This window comes from Sceloporus occidentalis, unplaced genomic scaffold (assembly GCF_023333645.1).
Source record: "Sceloporus occidentalis isolate IW3139 unplaced genomic scaffold, rSceOcc1.0.p SCAF_10, whole genome shotgun sequence".
In the NCBI taxonomy this organism is placed as follows: Eukaryota; Metazoa; Chordata; class Lepidosauria; order Squamata; family Phrynosomatidae; genus Sceloporus; species Sceloporus occidentalis.
Window position 1 is genome coordinate 26,598,845 of NW_028316990.1, and position 5,182 is coordinate 26,604,026.

The 5,182-nt window shown below is 48.8% G+C and overlaps 1 pseudogene; it reads right to left on the bottom strand.

Moving 5' to 3' along the window:
* Window positions 1-3,634: 3,634 nt before the first annotated feature.
* On the bottom strand, window positions 3,635-5,182 carry LOC149306248 (uncharacterized; annotated as a pseudogene).

Sequence of the window (5,182 nt, forward strand, 5' to 3'; positions counted from 1 at the left end):
GACACAACCTTAGGCAGGAAAGTGATGTCAGTCTGAAGCACAACCTTGTCCCTGTGGAAGCGGAAATAGGGCTGGTCAGTCCATAGCGCACACAGTTCACCGGCCCGATGAGCAGAGGTGATGGCTACCAGGAAGACTGTCTTCCATGTCAACAGCCTCAGGTCTGTCGTAGCCATGGGCTCGAAGGGCTTAGAGGTCAGCTTGGAGAGTACCAATTCCAGGCTCCAAGCTGGGGTAGGAGAAGAACGAGGTGGGTGAAGGTTATTGAACCCTTGCAGAAATCTCTTCACCAGTGGGTTTCTAAATAAAGAAGGTTTATCTCCAAACGTATAATGGGAGGAGATAGCAGACAAATAACACTTAATAGAATTCAAAGATAGTCCTGCGTCAGCCAGGAACATAAGGAAGCCCAAAATCGTGGAAATAGAAACCTGCGATGGTACAATGTCCTTCTCGTTGAGGAAGGCGAGAAATTTGTCCCACTTATAATCATAGGCCTTGCGCGTAGAGGGCTTCTGAGCCGCCATTATCACATCCCGTATGTCAGCCGGGAGGGAAACTAACAGCGGATCCTCCATGCTGCCAATGGGAGAGACTCCATGTCGGGGTGCAGGACCATCCCGTTGTGGAGAGAGAGGAGGTCGGGATGGTAGTCGAGCCGGAGATAAAGTCCTTTGGACAGATGGAGGAGTGGGGCAAACCTCGGCTGTCTCGGCCACCACGGGGAAATTAGAATGACGTCGGCCTGGTCCGTCATGATTTTTGACAGCACCCTCGTTAATAAGGGAAAGGGGGGGAAGGCATACAGCAGTCCCTGGCTCCAGTCGAGTTGGAAGGCGCCTCCCCTGGAGCTCGGTCCCTGAGTCCGAGAGCAAAACTCCGAAATGTGGGTGTTGTCTGGAGAAGCAAAGAGGTCCAACACTGGGAACCCCCATCGGAGGAAAAGGTTGGCAACCACCTCCGGATGGAGTCTCCATTCGTGGCAGGTCTTTGGGGATCTGCTCAGTTGGTTTGCTCGGTCGTTCTGGTCTCCTGGTAGATGGATGCACTGCAACAAGATGCTGTGGGCAATGCACCACTCCCAGATGCGGAGGGTGATCTCCAGGAGCATCGCTGATCTTGTGCCCCCTTGCTTGTTGAGGTAGTACATGGTGGTAGTATTGTCCGTGAGCAATAGTACTACCTTGCTGGCGAGGAGGCAGCAGAAGGCCTTGAGAGCTTTCTCCACTGCGAGCATTTCTAGAGCGTTTATGTGGAGAGAAGTCTCTGTCCGCGACCACTTGTCCTTGATGGTAAAATCTAGGACATGGGCACCCCATCCTATTAAGGAGGCATCTGTTGTAAGGGTAATGTCCGGCTGTGGGGGTATGAAGGGCATGCCCATGCAGACGTTGTTGGTTCAAGCCGCCAACGCAAGGATCTCTGGACCTTCCTCGGGATGGTGAGCACCTTCCTTGGGGAGTCTTGTACGGGATTGAAGACGGACAGGAACCACGACTGAAGAGGCCTGAAGCGCAACCTGGCCCAGGGGGTAACGAAGGTCATGGAAGCTAAGTGGCCCATGGTGACTTGGACTGTATGTGCTCGGACTTTTCTTCGGGAGAGACAGTCCTTTAGAGAGGAGGTCAAGGCGTGAAATCTTGGGCGCGGAAGGAAGGCCTTCATCTCTTTGGAGTCTAGAGTCGTCCCAATGAAGTCCAGTCTCTTCGTTGGGGAGAGATGTGATTTCTGCAAATTGACCTGGAGTCCCAACGCCTCTAACAGCGATAGTGAAAACTGGACGTCCCGCAGTAGCGTCTCTCGGGATGGAGTGGTGAATAGCCAGTCGTCCAAGTAGGGGAAGATGGTTATCCCTTTCTGCTGAAGGTATGCCACCACGGGGGCCATACATTTTGTGAAAACCCTCGGTGCTGTAGAAAGGCCGAATGGCAGAACCTTGTACTGGAAGGTGTCGGTTCCGATGGTGAAGGCGAGGAACCGACGGTGACCTTCTCTGATGGAGATATGAAAATAAGCGTCCTTCAAATCTAAAGTGACGAACCAGGAGTCCTTCTGTAACAACGGCAAAATAGAGGCAAGGGTTACCATTCTGAAACGTTTGTAAACAATAAAAGAATTCAAAAGGCATAAGTCCAGGATAGGTCTAAGTCCAGAGTCCCTCTTCGGGACCGTAAAATATCTTGAGAAGAAGCAGTATCGGGTCCGAGCGGGATCCACGGGCTCGATAGCCCCTTTCTCTAAAAGGGAGCGCACTTCGTTGAGAAGGGTGTCCGAGGGTAAGGTGGAATTAATAGCTCCAGTGGGCGGGAGCTGCAGAAACTCAAGGGCATAACCCCGTTGGATGATGTCCAGAACCCAAGAGTCCGTTGTGATCGAAGCCCAGGTGTTAAAGGCTTCAATCTGTCGGAAAAAGAAGAAGCGAAGTGCGCTGGGAGACTTCAAAACCTGCGCTTGCCTTTGCCATCTTTCCTCTTATAGCCCTGCTGGTATCTGGGCTGGGACGTCTGGCGCCGATCCGGCTGGGCCGATGGAGACTGGGATGGACGGCTCTGAGGCGGCCTGTCTTGAGGATGGTATTGGCGGTCCTGCTGCTGGGGCCGGTGCTGTGAGTGCGGGTACCACGGGCGCTGGCTCCCGTATCTCATGCGAGGAAATTTGGAGGATGAGGACATTCCGTGCTTCCATGCAGCCATCTTCATCTGGTAACGGAAGCTTAATTTCTCATTGGTCTCTCTGTTGAACAGACCAGAATTATCAAAGGGCATATCCTCTATTGCAGACCTGGCCTGTGGAGTAAGGTCCGAGGAGCACAGCCATGCGTGGCATCTCAGGGCTATCGAGCCCGACAAGATCTTGGAGGCACAGTCAGTGGAATGTCTGGCCGGAGCTGTCATGATCCACTTTTTGTCATCTGGGAGTTCCGCGATGGTCGGGTCCATCAGCCTCAGAGGAGGGTCATGGCAACCCCATATGTATACACACACACACACATATATATATATATATATATATATATATAGCCTCAGAGGATGGCCATGTCTTCTAAGGGGTCATGTGGACTCATGTCCAAAGTATGTCCAAAGTACCATAGCCTTCAGACCCCTCACTTACTCCTCTGTATTGCATTTGTTGCTTGACCCCCCCCCCCCCCCCGGAACCCTTCCCCTTTAATTTGCCAGTGTGTAAAATAGACTAGGCCAGGCTGGGCCCAAGTTCAGCCCAAAAGCTTGTGGTTGACTCCATCTCATCCCTGTTCTCCCTAGCTCTCTCCACACTGTAGTCCCTATAAATAAAAGTAGAGACCCTGTGGCTCACTAGATGTGTTCTTGGATGCCATCTCACATCATGTTTGCCCGCTCTAGTCACAGCTGAGAAGAACTGGGAGTCCACTAATGCTCCATGTTCATATTGGCCTATTTATGGGGGTGCGTGAACAAGCTTCTCCCTAGATTCTGTGGATTGTCACTTGATTCTGTTCAGATGCAATTTATCCTAAACACTGTGTCTTAAGCGAGTACACACAACCCATTTTTCTTTCCCTGTACCCCCAAATATAGCACATGTGTAGAAAGCTGGACATGGTCAAATGCAACATTTTAATCATTTGCAGGATTACTGCTGAAGAAGGAACAAGCATGGACCACGGAACTGAGGATCAAACAGTTTATTTCTCGCACTTCCCCAAGTCATTCTAGTTCAGCTTCCACAATATGAAGCATACAGAGAGCTTAAAAACGTGTGTGTGTGTGTGTGTTGTGTGCACCTTCAAATCATTTCCAAATCATGGAACCCTAATGCAAAGAAGACCTAGAGGAGGAAGACCCTTCATTATTAAATAGACCAACCGACAATTAATTAACAGTGAAATAAAAATGGGCTATTAATATGTTATCATGGAATGTCAAGGGACTGAACTCTACATATAAAAGGGATCCTGCCACTTTCATCAATATATATGTATATAATTGCTATAATGCACAATTGTAACAACAATGTAACACATATTGTACAATAAAAAGTGTGTGTGTTCAAATTATGCAGGAAGCCCATCTTCCCTTCCTGCTCCTATTGACAAAACCCTTTGCCTCAATCTAACAAGTGGTTATTAGGATCCTGCAGCTTGAATGTATGCCAGTCAATAGACAGATAAAAGTGGTTTCTGTGGAGAGGCTTCTGATGCTATCTATATAAATGCCCACTGACCTCTAGCTATAACCTCTGAGTTTCTGTCAGCCTTCTGGTCAGGAATAGCTTATTGCAGCTCTTCTAAAACCATGTTTAAAAGGTCCAGGGATAGATCCAGGCACAGAGGCCATGCAAACCAGCAGCTTGGGGCAGCCTCTGGCCACTCCAGTCCTAGTTGGTCCCCAAACTGGCAGCCGGCAGGAGCGACTTCACTGCTGCTTTTTGTACCAGTTCTTCCAGGTTGGAGTGCTCTCTGTGCAGCTTTCAGCCAAATTACGGGGCATGCATCACCTGGAAGCCACTTAGATTGGCCCTAAGCTTTGTTGATGGTGAGTGCAAACACCCATCGAATTGGGAGCTGCAATCTCTTAAATTGAAATGGCATATCCGTTGGAATCACAGGAATGCGAGGAAGGAGGACATCTTCACCTTTGAAAGGTCCTGTCAAGATGGTTGCTTCAACGTCGCTCATTAATTTTTTTACTGCAAGTTGCGTGCCGTTGCAAAGCTTTGGCTGGTTGATATTGTGCAGCGTAACTGGAACGCCATTTTCAATGGCAGTACATACAATGGCATCCCTGGCACACTGAGTGAATTCAAAAATTGTGTTGGATAATTAAGCCCTTCATCTGCTTCCACAACAGTGTTGACAGACTTGTATGTGACTGCCTCTCTTTGACTGATAGACTGAATAATATTGTTAAGTTCGTAGACATCTTTGTTCTTGGCCGCAAGAATAGTTTGTTCATTCAGCCAACTGATTCGGAGGTTAGACTGGATGGTCCCTGTGGTCTCTTCCAACTCTACGATTCTATGATTCTTATAATTGGTTTGAATATTGAGAAATGCTTTTTCAACCAACTCTTCTTTTGACGTCACTAAATTGCAGAAGTTATGAGGCAATGAAATTCTTCCTGAGGTCACATCACCCGGCATCTTTCCCTTCCCAATTTCCAGCAATTGATGTGAGAATATTTCAGTTTTGCAGGTGGACATG